Source organism: Ambystoma mexicanum, chromosome 11 (assembly GCF_040938575.1).
Source record: "Ambystoma mexicanum isolate Mex_15411 chromosome 11, UKY_AmexF1_1, whole genome shotgun sequence".
NCBI lineage: Eukaryota > Metazoa > Chordata > Amphibia > Caudata > Ambystomatidae > Ambystoma > Ambystoma mexicanum.
In genome coordinates this window covers 1,404,542,245-1,404,563,540 of record NC_090934.1, presented here as the reverse complement: position 1 = coordinate 1,404,563,540, position 21,296 = coordinate 1,404,542,245, and the positions used below count along the sequence as shown (strand labels likewise).

The window sequence follows — 21,296 nt, the reverse complement described above, 5'->3', positions numbered from 1 at the left end:
ACCTTACTAAAACAAACACATAGTAAATACATAATACTAATGCTTCTACGTTACAATGCAGATGGTACCAAAAACAACTGCAAGTTGACTAGATTCACACATGGTCAAGTATCACTTGATAAGAAAACCTTCACAACAATAGGTATAATCTACCACGCAGGAGCCACAACCAATACAGGCCACTACACTGCATATATAAAAAGAAATGTGGATGGTTCGAATGTAATGATAGTACCATTACTCTAAAGCAGAGATTACCAGCAAATCTTATAAACGCTTATTAAATCTTCTTAAAACCAAAATTTAATAACTAATCTGTACTTAAACATTAACAAAACTTCAATTAAAAAAACTATAAACTGTTAGAATACGCCAACAGGTATCTAACTACTCCAAAAATCTGCAACAAGCCAACAGATAGAACATTAGCCAGAAACAACAAGTGAACACTGAAAACAAACATAACAAAAAAAAAGGTTTTTTTTAATCCGACATGGATTTTTTTTCCCACAAACCCAATGATTTGAAAAACAAACAGAAACTGAGCAAATTGCACTGGTTTGTAAACTACTAAATATGAGGGTCGAAAAAAACTGAAATGTCTATTATGCAATGTAATAAGTCTTTGTAAAATACATACACTAACATGCTCTTTTCTTTTATCACAGAAATTGAAAAAGAATGTGCTCCAGTTACCCAACTCATGAAAAAAATATATCCAATCTCAAAAAATCAAACCGTAAGTATATTCTAATAGAACGCATAAATACTGCTGCATAACAGAACCATTGAAGCAAACATAAAACCATACACCACAATACGAAATGTTAAATTTCATTGATATGTTATACTACAGTGCTTGTTACCAAACTCTACAATCTTAATGACTTGACGTAGCCAAAACCTCATATACAAACTATACAAATCAAACAGTACACAAACTGTAGATTTGCAAACATTTGATAGATATTAGATTCTATGGGTGTGATCTATGGGTGTGATATGCTGCGGTGGTTGTGGCCAGGGCCTAGAGTCTTGGATGGATGGCTGAAGGCCATGCACCCAAGACCGAAGTTATAAGCACCAAAGTTATAAGTCACCATGGGTGTGATATGCTGTGTTGGTTGTGCGCCCAAGACTCTAGGCTCTGGCCACAACCACCGCAGGATATCACACCCATAGATCACACCCATAGAATCAAACATTTTAACTGTCTGTATGGGCCCACCCATATCACACTTTCTGCAAAGTTTTGTGAGAATTCATCCAGGGAGAGCGAATAACTTGAGTGCATATAATAACTTGTGTGGCCACAACCGCCGCAGCATATCACACCCACAACCACCACAGCCTTCAGCCATCCAACCAAGAGACTAGGCCCTGGCCACAACCACCGTAGCATATCACACCCATAGAATCAAACATTTTAACTGTCTATATGGGCCCACCCATATCACACTTTCTGCAAAGTTTTCTGAGAATTCAACCAGGGAGAGCGAAGTTATAAGCCACCCATGTTGGCTTATAACTTCAGTGCATATAACTTCAGTCTTGGGTGCATAGCCTTCGGCTTTGCACCCAAGACTCTAGGCCCTGGCCACAACCACCGCAGCATACCACACCCACAACATATCACACCCATGGTGGCTCATAACTTCAGTGCTTATAACTTCGGTCTTGCACCCAAAACTCTAGGCCCTGCCCACAACCACTGCAGCATACCACACCCATGGTGACTTATAACTTCGGTCTTGGGTGCATGGCATTCGGCCGAGCACCCAAGACTCTAGGCCCTGGCCACAACCACCGCAGCATATCACACCCATAGAATCAAACATTTTAACTGCGGCATATGGTCAATTTTTATGTCCGCTGACACTGCGCGTGTCCTTGGAACAGTTTCAACTTGCCTGCGAACAGCACAGATGGGAATACTATCCTTAGGACACCCCCCATTTTCACTAATTATGAACATTCTGGACAGCATGGGCATTGTGGATACATCAGCAGCACCTGCCACCTAAACAAATACAGTATTTGACTGTTCTCTTACTCCCCAAACCTCTCCAAGCACTCTTGCACACCAAAACACTCCCCAAAACTGCATTTTGCCTCTGTTCACTGCCGCGCTGTCGGCGGATCAAAGATGGCGGGCACATCGGAATAATCTGATGCACATCACGCCTCACTCCAGCCAATCGGCGGACACGATGCGTGTCCGCGTACATGACGTGAGCCGATTAGCCAATCGGTGTCCTGCCCGCAAAGCGAACAGGGAAGTGTGTCCGCGGACCAGGCATAGATATCACTCATTTTTTTAGACCTACTTTTTGATCGTTTTAAAAAAAACTACTGAACGGATTTTAACCAAATTTACAAGCCGCTGCTCCTGCCGCAAATTTGGTGAAAATCCGTCCAGCAGTTTGGGCTGTAGGCGTGCGCAAAGTTTTTTCCCCATTCACTCTGAAAAAAAGAAATTTTGGGACCCCCCCTATAACTTTGCCCCCCATGGACCAAACCTCACCAAACTTTGCATAGTGGACCATATACTTTTTTTGCCAAGTTTGGTGAGGATTCGTCCACAGGGAGCAAAGTTATAAGCCACCCAAAAAGTGCTCTTCCTATGGGATTAGCAACTTAACCATAACTACATGGCCACTACCGGGGCTGTGTAATAGGAAAAGAAAAAGACACATGAGTGTCTGGGTCGCACGGATAGCCGACTGAAAGTAACAGAAACATAGAGTAATCTGTTAGAGAAGCATTTTTATTCCGAACAAATGTTCGTGCAAGAGTGCAGCCAGCAACTCGTTTCGTGCACACTATATATATATATATATATATATATATATATATATATATATATATATATAGTGGTTTTTTTTTCCAAGGAAAAAACCTTAAAGTGCGAGTAAGGTGACTAAACTTAACGCAACAAAACTCTTGAAATTGGGAAACAGGAGCAACTTAACTCGTCTCGTTCCCATTGATCTCCCCTATAATACCATATGCTTCAAAATGCCAATTTGTACGACATTTTAAATTCCTTCTCTTATAATATATATATATATGTGCTTTTGGGCTTTGCAACAGGAACCCGTGAGTTAACCTGCTCCTGAGTTGCCCAATGCGCTGAATTTCAAGGGTTTTGTTGCGTTAAGTTTAGTCACCGTAACTGCGCTTCAACTAAAGTTTTTTCCTTGGATTTCAAGGGTTTCGTTATACCATCATTTTTTCCGGCAGCCGTGCCCACTGTATATTTTTTTGCTGCCTTTGGCTATGCCCACAGTTTTATATTTAAAATAAGTAACAGGCCACTAGCCATGGACCTCGGCTATGGCAAGTGGCCATGGCCTTTGGCTTTGCCCACTGTATATTTTTCTGCACCACTGCCCATGTCCATACCCACTTTATATAGTAAATCCATAACGGGCCAGCCATGGCCTTCAGCCGTGCCCACTGTTCATTTTACAAAACTGCCAGGCTTTCAGCCGTTTTAAACGCTACCAACCCCCCGGCCAGGGCAGTCACCCCGAGCTCACTGTACTTGTACAAATATCAACGTGGCCACATCCTAATATGACCTTTTCAGGCCTAGCTTCACCATTCCATTACATGCATCGCACACACATCTTCCCGGATTAAGCCGTTTCATCCTCCCGCTGCATTTGCATCTTTTATGGCTTATCAGCCCTGCCCTGCCCTGCACTTGTATTGTGACTGCAACATAGTTGACTATGCCTATGGAACAAAAAGATTTCTTCTCCTTGTGTTAATTTGAAAGTTCTCAGCAAGTTCTCTCAAATGGATAATCCGTCAAATATGTAGAAAAGAAAGTCTCTTGAGTTCTATTCCCAGCTCTCACCGTTAGGCGAGGGGGTGGCGTGTGGGGAATTGCCTCTGTCCCCCTAACCATCTCAGACTTCTCAAAACAGGCACTGAAAGGATCGATTGGGGGAATGTCTTCCTTCCCCTTGCCTTTCTCAGGCTGTCCAATTTGCAAAAACACAGTTCTCAAACATCAGGGAGAATGTCTCCCTTCCACTGGGCTTTCTCAGGTTCACAGACGTAGTAACAAGTCTAGTTCACTATCCTGCCACACTTATTGATGGAGATCTGTCTTCTGATTTCTTATTTCTGATTTCTTAACCAAAGTTCACATACCGATGTTGGGTCCAGACCCCTGTTTGCCTGCTTCTTTTGGGCTTCCTCGACTTGCTATGGGTCTCGACCCTTCCACGACTTCATATGGGTCCCAGATCCTTTGTTGCGTGCTTCTTTGGAATTCCAGGAGTTGATATGTGTCCCTGACCCTTGGGTATAGCTCTTGCTGGACTTCCCGAATTGGTAAGGGTCCAAGACCCTTATCCGTGATCCTCTTCTTCCCATTGGGGCTTTCACACCTTCCTGGTAACCTGTGTGCCTGGTTTCTCGTCCTCTGCAGGTAGCGACTTCCCTTGGTGCCTGCGGACCATGATATGGCTTCTCCTTCTCTCCAGTTCAGGTTTTGTGCTGTGGCGATTCTGCAGTGTAAGCCCTCTAGGTTCGCTGTGGTCTCGGATTTCCACACTGACCAAAGTGTAGAGATGCCAGGGAATTGGCGTTTGGTATTCGACAAGCAGTTTCCTGCTTCTGGCCCTGCTCTATACCAGCCTCATCCCGTCTCGGTGTCCCAGACTCCCAACTTCTCACCGGACTCGCTGTTGCGGCTCTTCCAGGGCAGGTCAGACCGAATGTGTAGTCCTTCTTCCCTTTTTATATTCACATAGTGTAGGTATTCACTGGGCCGCGTACCTTGGTTTCGCAGTAGGTCATTTCCTCCTCCGCAGTCCTTCGTCCCAGTACTACCATGTACTCCATCTGGGTAGTCCTCTGTCTCCCACATCAGAGTATGCCCTATGTGGATGAGTCTACTTCACACAAATATATTGGAGTGTGGGGGACTACAGAGGATTGAGTAGGGTAGGAGGATAAAGAGGACAGAAGTGAAAGGTGTACATACCGCATACTCCCATGATAGTTGTCAATGGTCCCATAAAGGGTTTCCCTCCTCACCAGATCCTCCCCCTGATTACCACCACAGGGAGACTGTTGGGTTGCTGCCTCACCTCCCTGACCTCATGGGAAGGGGCTCTTAAAGGAGCAGTGACAATACCTTGGGATTCATCAGAATATAATATAGGTCGGCTGTCGCCACCCTATGGCTAAGGTGAGTCGGACTCCCATTAGGGATGTAACGGTATTACGGTATACCGTTAAAGATACCGTGAACCACTTAATTGAACAATAATAACCGTCACATTGTTTATACCGGTATACCGTTCATACCGTTAAGTGTGCTTTTCAATCTGATTTGGAAAGGCTGCAGTAAGCAAGTGCTGCGCAGTCTTGGTCTTGCACCGTTGGATGTGCCGTCTGCCGAGTAGTTTCAGTTGGAGCAGTTTTTAATGCCATTCCATAAACCACACGTGCCTGACACAAAATCAATATGTTAGCAATAGGAAGAATAAATACAGTGCCAGGAAGGAAAAGGGTTTACTTTGGGTTGGCGGCTTTGGGGTTTATATATTTATAATGGATAATGTTTTCTAAACATATGACAATGGGGGATTTCCCTGATTCTATCATTGAATTTACATATAATAAGTCACACTGCAAGATTTACTCATCTCTGAGGGTATTCCCTGCTGCCATACCAAAGGGTAACATGTCCATGATTACTGAGAGAGAGAGAGAGAGAGAGAGAGAGAGAGAGAGAGAGAGAGAGAGAGAGAGAGAGAGAGAGAGAGAGAGAGATAGATATTCATCTTCACCAGTAGCCAGTGGGGGAGCCTAAAGGACCACTTAAGAAAGCTATTCAGTTTGGTTTGCCAGTCGCAGTAGGGCTGCCCCCAGCCCCCTCCTCCTCTCCACATGTGTGTTTGTGCTTGGTGGAAGCAAGGGGTGGCATTTCAGTGGAAAGTATGTTGAAAAGCCCAATTCTGACCCTGGGTGCCTGGTTTTGTTTGTGATGATAAATCTGACAATTTATGACTTTTAAGAAAATATTTGTTAAGATTAGTTAACTCCACCTGCTATACCGTGATAACCATGATATACCGTCATTTGGCAATAAGGTTATTGTACCATCATAAAACTAATACCGTGACACCCCTAACTCCCATAGGAAACCTGAAAAAAATGAATTGCTAATAACTTTTGACTTGTGCAACTGACTTGGTCGAAATTCTGAAGATAACTTGGTACGCCCATACCCCCTAAGACTGCACTTTTTGGGAATGGTTTGTTAAAAAATAAAAAAAGTTTGTTAAGAAAAAAAAGAAAAGAAAGAAATACATTCGGCCTAAACCCCATTAATTTTTCAATAGACAGAAGGGTAATCTTTAGCTCTACCGCACAGCCCAAACCGCTGGACAGATTTGAACCAGGTGTAACAAAAACTTGGGAACAAAGTGTTGACTTGAGTCCTTTATGTGGTTTGGGGTTATTCCAACCAGTATGTTTTTTTAAACTGATGGAGAAGTGGTGCCTCTTCTGCGGAGTGGAGGGAGCTGGCACAGATGAGTGGGCACTTGGTGAGTTCCTGGGGAGGGAAAAAAGGCATTTTTTTAAACATTGTTTTTCCGATATTCGTGGCTATAAAACTACACATAGCCATGGCTGTCTGTAGTCCATATACTGGGGCTCCCATCTGCACAATAGCCAGAACCGCCCCTGCTTAGCTTCAAAGCAAGGAAGGTGCCAGCCCCCCTCATGCCATGTTGACTAATAAATTAGCACAAGTTGCAACATCACTTGACCACTTAGATCAACATGGCCTGAGGGGGCCAACACCTTTCTCTCTTTGAAACTAAGCAGGCTTGGCCCTGGTTATTGCATGGATGGGAGACAGTTCACAGTCCTTGATGCTGTGTGTTTTCCTCATTTGAAAAATTTCATAACCCACTAAGAAAAACACACAGCATTCACATTATTATTTTTCAAACCATACTACTGTCAGTCCTTGAAAGTATTGCACTGTAAAGGGCAAGCTAACAGGCCCACATGAAAAGAGCAGCTATCTCTGGGTATGGAGCTGCTAATACGTGGAGAATTGCAAATCCAGCTGACACGTGTGAGACAAACTAGAATAACCATATATATATATATATATATATATATATATATATATATATATATATATATATATATATATATATATATATATATATACACACAAGTTGTTGCCCGGGATCCAAAAATAAAGGATTATTTAGTTCCGCGAGGACTATCTCTCTGCAAGTATGTGCTATTGAATGGGTGGAGGTGTGCATTTGTGACGTGCTTCACACGTTTCTTATATATATATAGCGCCCCAATATGGTTTAAAGAACTCTAAGAGACCATTTATTTGCCTTTTATCGAATTGCATTCTGGTATTTGTAGTCTTCCAGTCAAGATGGGGGAGACTAATGCCACAATTGTACACTTTTTGCCTAACATAGGTCTATAAGGATTTATATATTTCAGTGACACTATGGTATGTGTAGTTTTCAGGTTATCTTTATAAAGTAGAGTTTTCCTGAAAGCCACACATTGGGTGAGGAGGGGAAATGATGAGAGGGCAAGTAAGTCATGAATATTTGACCAGGATGTGACAAGAGAGGTTTCAATCCTGGACACTGGTGCAGTGATTCTCCTAAGATTGTGGCTGCTGTGTAGGGCACAAGTAAAGGGCATGTTTGTGGACAGCGTCATTCTTTTTCAGAGGGTGGATGCAACCCCATGGGGTTTTTTGAGGTTGGCAAGCTTGCTCAAGTGTTTGGGTACCAGGATTTTACTCAGGTTGTCATGTTCCCTGTGCAGATGCTTACCCACCAAACTACAAGCACTTGTTTTGTATTGGGATTTGGTTTTCCAGGGAATATTTCACTACAGATTGCTGGGTTTAAAAGGTGAGCACCTTTTATACTTTGCCAGCATGTTTATTGGAACATTTCCGCTCTCAAGTTATTTTTCTGGTGTTCATTACTTTTTTAAAAGTCCAATGCAATTTTGTCTTGTGCACTTCATTCTAAGGTGAAGGTCAATTGAACTACATTTGTATATTTCACTTTAAGATATATGTTCACGTACTATGCGTATATTCATGGATGCCAGCTTTTGATTGTTGCTATGGGGCAAAAGTACCTGGACATATGCTATTCTTACAGGCAGTCATTTTTCCCCTTTTTGCAATGGAGTCAGCACGACTGAAGGCCGTGCCCACTGGAATGAAGGTCTGGTGGTGTTCTAAAATATACGGTTGCCATTGTGCAAGGCCATGGCTAGTTGTCTGGTAATGTTCTAAAATGGACAGTGGCCATGGCTGGTCTGGTAAGGTTCTAAAATGGATAGCCACAGCCTAGTGTTCTGGTAGTGGTTTAAAAAATACAGTGGGCACAGCCAGAGGCCATGGGTAGGGATCTGGAAGTGATGATGCAGAGAGATTTGAATTTAATCTGTGCTGCGATTGGGTGCCAGTGGAGACTTTGTAGGGCAGGAGAGATGGGGTCCCTGTGCTTGATGCCAAGGATAAGTCTTGCTGCTCTATTCTGGATTAGCTGGAGGGGTTGCAGAGTGGACGAAGGTAGATTAAGGAGGAGGCTGTTGCAATAGACAAGCCTAGAGAGAACGAGAGCCCGGTTAACATTGAGTCTCTGAGGGAAGGTGGGGAAAGGTAGAATTCCTTTCAGAAGGAAGAGCTGAAAGTGGGAATTCTTGACAATGTCCTAGGTATGAGGGAGGAAGGAGAGGGAGGAGTCAAAGTTGACTCAGAGGTTCCTGGCTTCCAAGGAGGGAGCAGGGGGAGGACCCATGGAGGAAGGCAAGAGAGAGAGAGAGAAGGGAAGAAGTAGGGTGCTGGGGCCCCAATACTGAGGGCATCAGTGTTGCTGGCATTGAGGCAGAGATCATTAGAAGTGCACCAAGCCTAGATGGCAGAGAGGCAGTCAGGGATGAAGGAGGATGCACAGGCATCTGTAGGCAGTTTGAAAAGAGTTGTGTCATCAGCATAGCACTGGAAGTTAGGGGAGAAGGAGGACGATTCACTAGGTGTCATCACTTCTCCCCCGGGGGAGCCACTTCTCATGAGGCTAGGAAGGAGAGGCTGCTACCCAATAGTCCTGCTAGGGGTGGTTTAATGCTGGAGGACCTCCCCAACTGGGGATAAGGATGACCACTTGGGTGATAGATGGCACAACACAAACCTAGCGAAAATCTCTAGCACGCTTCAACCCCTCCCCCCTCCACAACCATGTGCTATTGTAACATCAGGCTACCTTCACCAGCTGAGATGAAGAAGATCATCCAAGATGTAAGATGTAACATCAGGCTAGCTTCACCAGCTGAGATGAAGAAGATCATCCAAGATGTAAGATGTAACATCAGGCTAGCTTCACCAGCTGAGATGAAGAAGATCATCCAAGATGTAAGATGTAACATCAGGCTAGCTTCACCAGCTGAGATGAAGAAGATCATCCAAGATGTAAGATGTAACGTCAGGCTCTAGCTTCACCAGCTGAGATGAAGAAGATCATCCAAGATGTAAGATGTAACATCAGGCTAGCTTCACCAGCTGAGATGAAGAAGATCATCCAAGATGTAAGATGTAACATCAGGCTAGCTTCTCCAGCTGAGATGAAGAAGATCATCCAAGATGTAAGATGTAACATCAGGCTAGCTTCACCAACTGAGATGAAGAAGATCATCCAAGATGTAAGATGTAACATCATGTCAGTTACATCAACTAAGTTGAAGGAGATTATCCAAATAGCAAAGGATGACCAAAATACAAGTACTGAGAAGATGTGGCACCAAGGAGCCATGAAGACCGGCTCAAAGAACGAGAGAAAACATTCTGTGCTCCGTGGGGGAGTAGTCACCAAAACAACGTAAAAACCAACAAACGACAGAAGAACAGAAAGAACTGTCCTGGATGCGGGCCAGCTGAGAAGAAAAGTAGCATGGGAGACAGTCCAGGACAGGAAAATCAAAGGCGGAGAAGAGAATGCTCCTGGGAAGACGAAAGCAGTCATCCGTAGGAGACAAGCTGGCGGCAAGAGTCCTTGGTCATGTTAAGCTGGTCGGGAATGTAGCTGGAGGGTGAGGAGCTGGGGCACGACTTTGAGAAGGTGGACCGCAAGGTCCTTCAAGGGTGTCTACACGCCCGGCGAGCGGGTAAAAAGAAAGTTGCTACAGTAGCTGCAGAGAAAGCGAAGGCCTGCACAACAATCCTGAACAAAGCAAGACCCCTGGAGGAACCGGCAGAGTGTCCCAAAGCCAGAAAAGGTAACGGGTGTAACACGGAGACCAGTAGGGGCGTAAAGCTTGAAAGTAAATAAAAGTTAATTGGAAATACTGAATATGAGTTAACTGAACATGATGATAGGGAGGAGAGGCGATGATGATGCGAGTAAATAAATAAATAAACAAACAATCTTCCTCGTGGCAGTACTTGGCAGAACAATGAACAAAGTGGGCCTAGCAAAAAAGGGGAAGAAAGAAAGGGTTTGGAAGATAAGGGTATGGGACCCAAAACAAATCCAGGCAAATACCTGAGGATGTGGCCCTCAAGACAGTGGTGAAGGTACATCCACTGACCACCAGGAAAGGTTCTGGGACCCTTTCAACAATCACAGTGGGGGAGAATTGCCCACTGCCACCAGGGAAGGTTCTGAAACCCTATCCACAATTTGAGTCAGGGAGAAGAGTCCACTGGCTACAAGGGAAGAGTCTGGGACCTGTCCATCACAGACAGTGTGGAAGAGAAGAGGAAACTGCTGATGATATAAGAAGGGCCTTGGAGCCCAACAAAGTGATGGACCCCAAAAATTAAAGCAGAGAGGAAATCTTCCTCATTATAGTAGCGGAGATAAGTCCACTAGTCACAAGAGAAGGATCTGGGATCCTAAGAAGATTTGGAACATTGTTGAGAGCAAGCACCAAGGGTGCATCAATCTGAAAGCACTGGATATCAAGCAATACCAGGAGAAGGGAGCCATTCTCCCGGTAGCAAAGCGGAAGTAGAGAGATGTTGGGGGGAGGGAGCCATTCCCCCTAGAATTGTGTTTCAGGAGTAGACAAAGAGAAGGGAGGCATTCTCTTGGTCCTGAAATAAAAGCCAAGTTGGTGACGCCAGGGCAAAGGAGTCATTCCCCATGGTGTGTTGTACATTGTATCAAGACATACCAGCGGAAGGGAGTCATTCCCCCCTGGTTCTATTGGAACTTGTACAGAATCACACCAGGAAAAGGGAGCCATTCTCCCGGAGAGGACATTGTAGAAAGACTGTTTTGAAACCTACAAATCAGGAGAAGAGAGTCATTCCCCCTGGTGTTTATCTTTGAAGGAACATTTTGGTTAAGTAACAATCCGGAAAATGGGTGAAAGGAGCAACTCTCCTTAAAGAAGGAACTTTATGTTGGTTGGCGCTTTAGTTTTAGATTGTGAACGATGGAAGTAGGTTTTTGACACAGGGCGGTGGCTTATACTTTAATGGACATCTTGCAACACCATTTTAGTATTAGTTTTGAGGCAGGGAAACCCCCCTTAGAAGTTAGGGATAGCAAGACCCCTTGCATTTTCCTAAACAAAGGTCTATAATCAAAATCATGATACCTTTGTATAAGTCTCCTTCTTCGACACCCTTACATATGGTGTCAAGAGTTGGGTTCCGACCTAATTGATACATGTCGGGGAACCCTGAGATGCTCCAGGTTGAGTGGTCAGGCCATTGCTCCCACTATAGCTACTAGTGAATCTATAGGTTTTCACTTACACAGTAGCCAGGATTTTTTTATGGTGATGGAAGAACACATGTTGATTCCCACAGGGTTAATCCTATTGCCTTCTAAGGGTACTTACATCCACTTTGTGTCCAAATACAGGTTAGCCTGGAAATACGGTCTGGATGTAATGGCTGGAGTAGTTGATCCAGACTACAGGGGTGATATAAAGATATTGATGCAGAACAATGGGAAACATACTTACCATATAAAACCTGGAGAGAGAGTTGCCCTAGGAATTTTAGAAGCAACCCTCTTTCCTAAGTCCATAGGGTTCAGGGACAAGAACTCAGAGTGGGGGCACTAACGGTTTTGGAGAAGCTGATGGGTAGCCCCCTTCTATTGTACCCCAAGAACTACAGGACAGGAGACAGAAACAAATCCTTACCTAGCTTTCGTCCAGCAAAATAATCCTATTTTATCAGAGGCCTTTCCGAAAGTAGTGTCTGAAGAGGAAGGAAGGTCTAAAGATGGTCTATTTGTTTCCTAAAACATGGCCTGTTGTATAGTATAAGGGAGTCCTTAACACAGAAGGGCTAGTCAGAACCCAAACTGTTGTGCCCAGAGGTCATAGAAGGATTGTCCACGAGATGGCCCAAGCCCATTTGACTGCAGAACACTTGGGAATGGCCAAAACACAGTGGCAAATTATTAACAGGTTTTCCGGTCCTGGGGCCTACGCTGATGTTAAGAACTTTATATCTACCGGTCACCGATGTCAGAAAACAACTCCCACTCCACTTCGCCTGCACCACTACAACCCATCCCTATAATCAAGGTACCATTTTCTAGAATTTTATAGACATCCTAGGCCCATTGGAGCCGTCCAACTAGGAAATAAGCATACTCTAGTAATCTAAGACTATGCAACCCAGTACATGGAAGCCTTCCCATTGTGAAATAGCAATTCACAGCAAATTCTTAAAAATATGATCCTTTTCTATCTCAGGTAAGTTTCTCAAAGGAAATATTGACCAGCCAAGGGAGCACCTTTATGTCTAAGCTGATGGCAGAAGTAAAAGAAATGTTACAGATAAAATCCCTACACACTTCTATGTACCATCCCCAGATGGATGGCTTGGTCAAACATTTTAATAAGACTTTAAAAAACGTTCCAACAAAACTAGTGGGAACCCATGGTTGCAACTTGGACACCATAATCTCTTGTGCCCTCTTGGCCTTTGCTGTCAGAAAAGCGCCCCAGTGCTCTTAAGGATTTTCTCCCTTTGTGCTCCTTTAAGGACATGACCTTAGAGATGCTCTGGACATGCTCCGGGAGACCTGGGAAGAAAGGTAGGAGGCAGGCTTACCTATGTTACCAACCTCCCGAAGGCTTAAAGGGTGCATGGCTATTGTGTGGGATCTGGTTCAGAAACATCTAGGACAGGCCCAAGAAAGCCAAAAAAGCTGACTTTGATAATACAGCAATATCCTGGTCTTTTTCAGAAAGTCATGGTCGTTTTACCTACCTTGGAGCATAAAAGGCTATCACAATGGTATGGACAATATGAAAGTTTAGAAAAAGCAGGTCCCTATATTTATAAGATCGCCCAACCAGAGAGAAGGCTGAAATCTCAGATCTTACACATCAAGATCTTAGAGAAGTGGAAAGAGGACCCGGTAACATCTTCCTCTATCCTAATGGCTACCTTGTTGTCTGACGAAAAGGTGGAGTATAGTTTGCTTTCCTCTGATCAGCCTGAACAACAAGAAGACATCCAGTACTTACTGTAGCTGTTCCCAGATGTATTCAGTAGCGTACCCGGACAGGTGAAAGGTGTTAAACACTACATTCACACCCACCCAGGCAAAGTCATACATCATTCATTATTGAATCCCAGAGGGAAGAAAAGAGCTAAACCTGGAAGACTAACCGAACTTGATGATACGAGAAATCTTTCTCATGGCAGTACTTGGCACTAGAGTGAACGAAGTGGGCCTAGAAAAAAGGGGAAGAAAGAATGCGGTTTGAACCCAAGGAAGATGAGGGTCTGGGACCCAAAGCCAAGAAAATACTAGACAGAGTCAACCTCAAGACAGTGGCAGAGATAAGTCCGCTGGCCAACAATAAAGGGTCTAGGACCCTGTCTTCAATCACAGTGGGGGAGAGGAGCCCACTGGCCACCAGGGAAGGGTCTGGGACCCTGTCCTCAATCACAGTGAGGGAGAAGAGCTCACTGGCCACCAGGCAAGGGTCTGGGACACTGTCCACAATTGCAACGTGGGAGAGGAGCCCACTGGCCAGCAGGGAAGGGTCTGGGACCCAGTTCTTCACAAACAGGGCGGTAGATGAACCCACTGGTGATATAAGAAGGGTCTGGGCCCTCAACAAAGAGACATTAAAGCAGAGAGGAACTCTTCCTCATCATAGAGGCAGAGATAAGTTCATTAGTCACAAGAGAAGGATCTGGGATGCTAAGAAGATTTGGCACATTGTTGAGAGCAAGCACGAAGGCAAAGCGTGTATTAATATGAAAGCATTGAATATCAAGTAATACCAGGAGAAGGGAGTCATTCTCCTGGTAGCAAAGCAGAAGTAGAGAGACGTAAGGGGAAGGGAGTCATTCCCCCTGGCCTTGTTGGGCATTGTGTTGAGACATACCAGCGGAAGGCAAAGTCGTTTCCCCTGGTTCTATTGGAACTTGTACATAATCACAAAAGCAGAAGGGAGCCATTCTCCCAGAGAGAACATTGTATAAAGACTGTTTTGAAACCTAAGAATCAGGGCAAAGGAGTCATTCCCCCTGGTGTTTATGTTTGATGGAACATTTTGGTTAAGCAACAATCCGGAAAATGGGTGAAAGGAGCAACTCTCCTTAAAGAAAGAACTTTGGTCCTCATTCCGAGATTGGAGGTAGCAATGGCGCTATTTGCGCCATGGCTGCCTCCAATACCAGGTGCGGCACTGGTCTGGTTGAATGGGGACTTAACGGGTCATTCCGACCCTGGAGGACCCGGTAAGTCCCCATTCACCAAACCATTCCCCATTCCCATTTGAGCCCTCATAGGACTCATATGGCTCAATGGGAATGGGGAAGGCGCTAATAACGGGCCCACGAATAGCAGGCCTGTTATTAGCATCTTGGTCCCTTAGCGGGACCCGTAAAGGACGTGTGGTCAGACCACACGTCCTTTAGGGTTCCCGCTAAGGGACCTTGGAATTGGGCGGTAAGGGATTACCGGCACCGGTCTCCTTACCGGTACCTGGTATCCCTTACCACCCACCTCGGAATGAGGCCCTTTATGTTGCTTTACTCTTTAGTTTTATTGTGTGAGGGATAGAAGTAGGTTGTGGCACAGGACGGTTGCTTATACTTTAACAAACATTTTGGCAGATCGTTTTAGTATTAGTTTTGAAGCAGGGAAACCCCTCTTAGAAGTTGGGGATAGCAAGGACCTCTTTCCCATTTTACTAAATAAAAGTCTATAACCAAAATCATGCCACCTTTGTGTCAGTCTCCTTCTTCGGCACCCTTAAAATGGGTAAATATTTCAGGTTACAAGCTACTAGCCAAACATAAAAAGTCACTTGCCACAGTTTTGCATATATACACAGCACACGATTTCTTACTCGCCTAGAGTCATTTATCACTTCCCAGTGGTTAGTGGTGAGAGCAAATTGTGAGCCATGTACATTGATCTAATAAAACAGGCCACTTGGTACAGAATATACATGACGTTCTGTGTGCCACCGCATCGCGGCGTGCCCTTCACCAGAGCCCACTCATCCCCTGTACTAAGTTCACATCGATATTGCAAAATGCAGAGAACATTAGGGACGAAGCACCTTTACAGACACATCAGAAGAATGCATTCTATTACAGGTGAGAGGGACTGGGTTTGAAGTAAAATTCAAGGGTGGGAGTAGCAGAATTGAGGGGTGGGTTATGATGGAGTTGCGAACTTGAGGCCATCGATGTGAAATGAGAAGGGGAGCACCTGGTACAGATCATTTAACACCGGCATTGAGATTGTTGTTGAAAAAGGCTGCTCCAGGAAACATAACGGGTTATATTTGCTATTCACTGTATTGTCACACTGTGCGGTGGTGTCAGATGTTAGGGACAACATGCTGTGAGCTTTTCAAATTAGATGAATAAGGACAGGATTAAGAAAGGGGGAATTGCATTATACAGTGCTCTGTTCCCAGACAGGCTGGCTTATTGGGTGCAATTTTGCACAATACACAATTACACTTCTCAATATACATAGAAACTATTTGCAATACCATGCTTTCACCAAAGAAAACAGGGAACTTAGTATATCCTGCCCCGATTCATCCAATTTAAAAAGCTCACAGCATATTGTCGTTGGGCAAAATCTTTGGTACCTGTGCCCACAATTGTCCACCAAGAGGCTCTGAAAGGGCCATTATTAAAGTCACCGCCCCGGATGGATTAAAGCAAGATGTGAGTATGCGGCTTTGCTGGGAGAGCAGGCAGAGAGGTGAAGGATTTAAAATGCTGAGTGCATGGGGTTGGGCAGAAAGCAAGCAACAAGAAGTGTGCACGGAGCCGGCGGGCGATGTGGGGGCTCCCCTGTAATGTGGAGTGCTGGAGAGAAATCTTTTCAAAATACTGTAGGTCCATTGCACTTGAGAGGAGCAAACCACAACTTCAACAAAGCACTGCCCCCCAAATGTCACATTTTATCTCGGCACTTGCCAAATATTTTGGAGTACCACTAATGTCAGCTCTCAACAGAACATTCAATAGGGAGGGAGTTGGGTTTTGAAACATCCCACCAACCTCGTGCACTGTAACGACTCCAAAGACATATTTATTTATTTATGCTATTTATATTGCGCCTAGGACAAGCCCGTAGGCATAGTAGCGCAGACATAGCATACACACATGGAACAAGCAGAGCCATAAGCATGGCACCACATGGAACAAGCAGAGCCATAAGCATGGCACCCTGGCATACACAGCATGGAACAAGCGGAGCCTTAAGCATGGCACCCTGGCACACACAGCATGGAACAAGCGGAGCCATAATCATGACACCCTGGCACACACAGCATGGAACAAGCGGAGCCATAAGCATGGCACCCTGGCATACACAGCATGGAACAAGCGGAGCCATAAGCATGACACCCTGGCACACAGCATGGAACAAGCGGAGCCATAAGCATGACACCCTGGCACACACGGCATGGAACAAGCGGAGCCATAAGCATGGCACCCTGGCATACACACATGGAACAAGCAGAGCCATAAGCATGGCACCCTGGCATACACGGCATGGAACAAGCAGAGCCATAAGCATGGCACCCTGGCACACACGGCATGGAACAAGCGGAGCCATAAGCATGGCACCCTGGCACACACGGCATGGAACAAGCGGAGCCATAAGCATGGCACCCTGGCACACACGGCATGGAACAAGCGGAGCCATAAGCATGGCACCCTGGCACACACAGCATGGAACAAGCGGAGCCATAAGCATGGCACCCTGGCATACACAGCATGGAACAAGCAGAGCCATAAGCATGGCACCCTACCCGAGATTAGGCCAATAGTCAGTGGAACAGGAGGGTTTTTAAACTGTGTTTAAATGTGGCTAGAGACTGGAACAGCCTCAGGTCAGGGGGCACGGCGTTCCAACATTTTAGGGCAGCATATATGAAAGACCCCTGGACCACAGCATCAAGCTTGGCCCTGAGAGTGTGTAGGAAAGCACCATTATTGGACCTCAGAGCCCTTCGTAGCGGCAGGAATTGTGAGGCAGACCGAATCCTTGGGCCCATATGGTTTCGGAGTCACCCAGTTGATGGATGATGCGCTCCCCTACTTGATGGGGCTCACATTAGTTTGACACCGGGGTCCTCGGTGTGGAAGGCTGCGCCAGGTTAACGTTCGGCGCATGAAGACGCGCATGCTGCCCACGCTGCCCACGCTGCCCACGCTGTTGAATGGCGAGGACCAGTTTAGTAGTGAAATGATACACAGCATCTCAAACGACTGTGCACGACTGTTATGACAGAATTTCTATTTTTCGGGGTGTCTAGGGTGACTTTTAGGGCCTTTTAACTTTTTCATTTCTTCCCTTTATTCTTTTGGATCACTGACTTCTTTTTGGAGAACGAGGGACTTCTTCGGAAATCCACCTGCCATTGCAACCCTTTTGACCTTACTTAAGGTATGTGGTATTGGGTCGCCCCCTATTGTGCCCAGTCTAAACTGCAGCGTTGAAGGAGCTAAATAGCTTCTGCTTCTGCCCTAGGAGAGCCTGGTTAGCTTAAAACAAAGCGTTACCAAGAGCAACGTTTGGCTCCCCAGCCAACTGGTGCCTCACGAGCATGCATATGTGACATTAACCTTGAGCGTTTTAAAATATAAAAAAGAAGAATTGGGACACACTCGGGACACGTTTAAATATAATGGATCAGACATAATGGGCAAAAAGGCGAAGAGTGCATGTCATGGGAAAGTTAGATTTGCAGTGTGCGGAGGACTTGCTCCCAATTCCACAGCTGTAGCTCCTGCGTACTGGACGATGCCTAACATACAGGAGCTGGTTTTAGCCCCTGCTTATCAAATCTGAATGTTGGGCCCTGCAGGCTGCAGTTGTGCCGCTCAGGCACCCCATTGTTTCCATAGTTTGATCATATCACCCTACATTGGTTTTAAAGAGTAGATTGGTCTCAGCTATTCTTAAGTTTTGGCTTCGCCAGTGGAGAAGTCATTTTACTGAAGTGGTAATCCAATGTACTTATTTGCTAGCCATTGAGATAACAATGTCTTTTTTTTTTTTAATCCTGCTCTCGACCACTTCCTATTTTAGGGCTTCCTTTGTTCAGGGCAACCACAAAGTGGACTTAAAATGGCCATTCTGACCACGTCGGCATATTTGCTGAAACTGGTTTAGGCCAGTGTAAGTCCCTGAGCTCTCCCTCTGCTTACTGTGGAGGTGGTCTACGCTGATTGGCAGTTCTACTGACCTACCAGTATGGTTGGTCATCTGAACCTTTGCCTCGGCCACTTCTAGTGATTGGTGGGCTGGCCTTGGCCATCCCCTTTTTGAAGTGGACTTCAGGTCCTGCATTGTTCCTGCTGCCCTCTCTTGGTGCTTTGCTCTGCTACATGGGAAAAATAGGTCTGCCAACCTGCTGAATGTTTTTTTCCAACCAATTACCACCATTTTTGCCATTTTGAAGATTTTAAGTGGCCATATTGGCTGGGTACAGTGCCCTGGGCATATCCCGGTTATGTTTTTTTTTTTACCTCTGGTGGACCAGTCTGGGCTTCGAAAAGACTATTGCTGCCAACCCAGGGTTGGGCCTTCCATGCTGGAACTGCTTTCTGGGCCATTTACCACCCAACCCTGCCATTTTCCCAAAAGGGTCTTCCACCTGACAATGTATCACTGCTGTTGCCTAGAAGGGTGCTGAGACTCAAATACCTCTCCTGGTATTCTGCTTAGGATGTTGGAACGTCCCTCCAGCTGTTATGCGAATCCTGGGGCCCTTTTTTTTTGGCTGAGCTGCTTTCGTTCTTTGCCCACGTAGGTGCCGGGAGCGCCTTATTTAAGGGTTCCCTCATCTTCCCTGTGTTTTAAAGAGTCACTGTCATAGGTCAAAACCCCTAGTTCTGTCCTTTACACTGAAGACTAAACTAGAGATAAAGTAGACCTTCTTGGTCCAGAAGAATGACTCCCCTCTTCTGGACTGGGGATAAAATGTCCCTTCCAGGCTTTGACTTCTTCCAGGCACCTTTAGGGTTCACGCCAGCATGCTCCTGTCGGTCTCTTGCTCCTCCTTCTTTGGTTTCGGTCTTTCCGTGTCTTCCCTTACCCTCCAGTGTTCTTGCGACGACTACTCAGTCTCTGGCCCCTCACCGACCGCGTGTCTGTGCTTGGCCACTTGGTCCAGCTTCTTTGTGGCTCTGGACCACTGCTTCGCCAACTTCCGAACCGGTCCTTCAAAGTCAGACTGTGTAGGGACGTCTCTGCTTTCTCGCCAGCGTTCCTGCCAGCAGCCTCTTCTGTCTTCCACACTGAACTGCTTGCCTGCTCGTGGCTCCTCCAGGGATGGCCTGACAACATTGTAGGTCCTGCCTTCCTTTTTAAGCTAATCGGCAAAGATGAGTAGAATGATCATTCAAGTTCTTATTGGTATTCCTCATTATTCCGCACCTCCTCCTTGTCCGAGTAGCTGTTAAGTGGGTCTCCCTTAGGTAGTCCCTGCTCTTCCTCGTCTCAGTAGTTGTTAGGTTTTCAGACTTAAAGATATACATAGAAGTGTGGGACATGGTTCTGAGGTTTATGGGACTTGAAGGGGTGTATGGTTTGGGTGGAGGGTTGGCATACTGCATTCTCCTGCGATGTTCTCCCTTGCCCCCACAGGGGGAGTTTCTCCCCATTAGATCCTCACACTGCGCCACGCCCCCAGGTGGGCTATCAGGTAGCGGCCTCACCACCCTGGCCTCATGGGAAAGGGCTCCCCTCGGGGAGAAGTGACGACATCTCGGGATTTGTCACAGTGGCCTAATTGTACCTTTGTGCCGACCTGCTTCCCCTGCCTGCGATTACAGTGTTGTTGCTCTGCCCACGTTAGTTACCCAAGAAAGGTTTGGCGTCCCTTTCTTGCGAGGTGTTTAAGTCATGCATTAATACCACTGGTTCCAGATCCGTCAAAAGAGACCGTTGTACGACAACTTCCTTAACAACGACCACTATCTAAGATATTCTGGAACCAAAACAGTCCACGTGTCAGATACATAACATATGTACAAATAAACTGCAACCCTCCCTGTATCTTAGGACCGCCTCCAAGGTGAGAATCAATGTCAGAGTAGCTCCTACATCCCAGGTGTAACATCAGTGCAAATTCATAGCCGAGTTAAGGGATGCACCAGACGACCTGATACTTTGCATGCAATACTGCCCTTGTTCGTTGCTAAACATTATTCCCTGTCGGATCTTTGATTAACGCAATGTCCTCTTTGACCTTTGATGTACAATCCACCCCCTTTGAACCTTGAAGAAGGTACTGCTTGGTCTTGTCCTCCATGTAGACACTGCCCTCTTCGATCGTTAATGTCCATAAATTGTCCTCGATGGTCATCTTGATACATACTGCTCGCTGATCAATAACATGCCCACACACACACACACTACTCTCTCTGGTTTCTCAACCACACCACGCCCTCTCTGATCTTAACCACACCTTCAGGCTTCTATAGCCCTAGACATATGCGTTTGCACCTGTTTACACATTTTGGGTTAGTGTGAACTTGAACAATTCTGTTCTCAGCGAATATGTGGTGTGTGAAATAATCTACACACGAGAACTCTGGGACACTGTAAATGTGTCTGGCTGGGGTTCTAGATTGTCTGTGGTAATAAAAAAAAACAATGGCTTAGCAGGTACAGGTTACCAGTGTCTGGAGAGGGGGGGGCGGTGGTCTCTTTAAATGTATGGAAGGATTTGGATCACTCTTGATGGGTGTATTGAGATGTTAGAGCCAGTGGACGACGATAAAATACAAT

General features: G+C 45.6%; 1 protein-coding gene across 3 annotated transcripts in view; it reads right to left on the bottom strand.

The window, feature by feature from the left end:
* Positions 1-21,296, bottom strand: part of ADAMTS17 (ADAM metallopeptidase with thrombospondin type 1 motif 17) — a 1,111,828-nt gene that overhangs the window by 1,076,021 nt on the left and 14,511 nt on the right. The window lies entirely within an intron of this gene.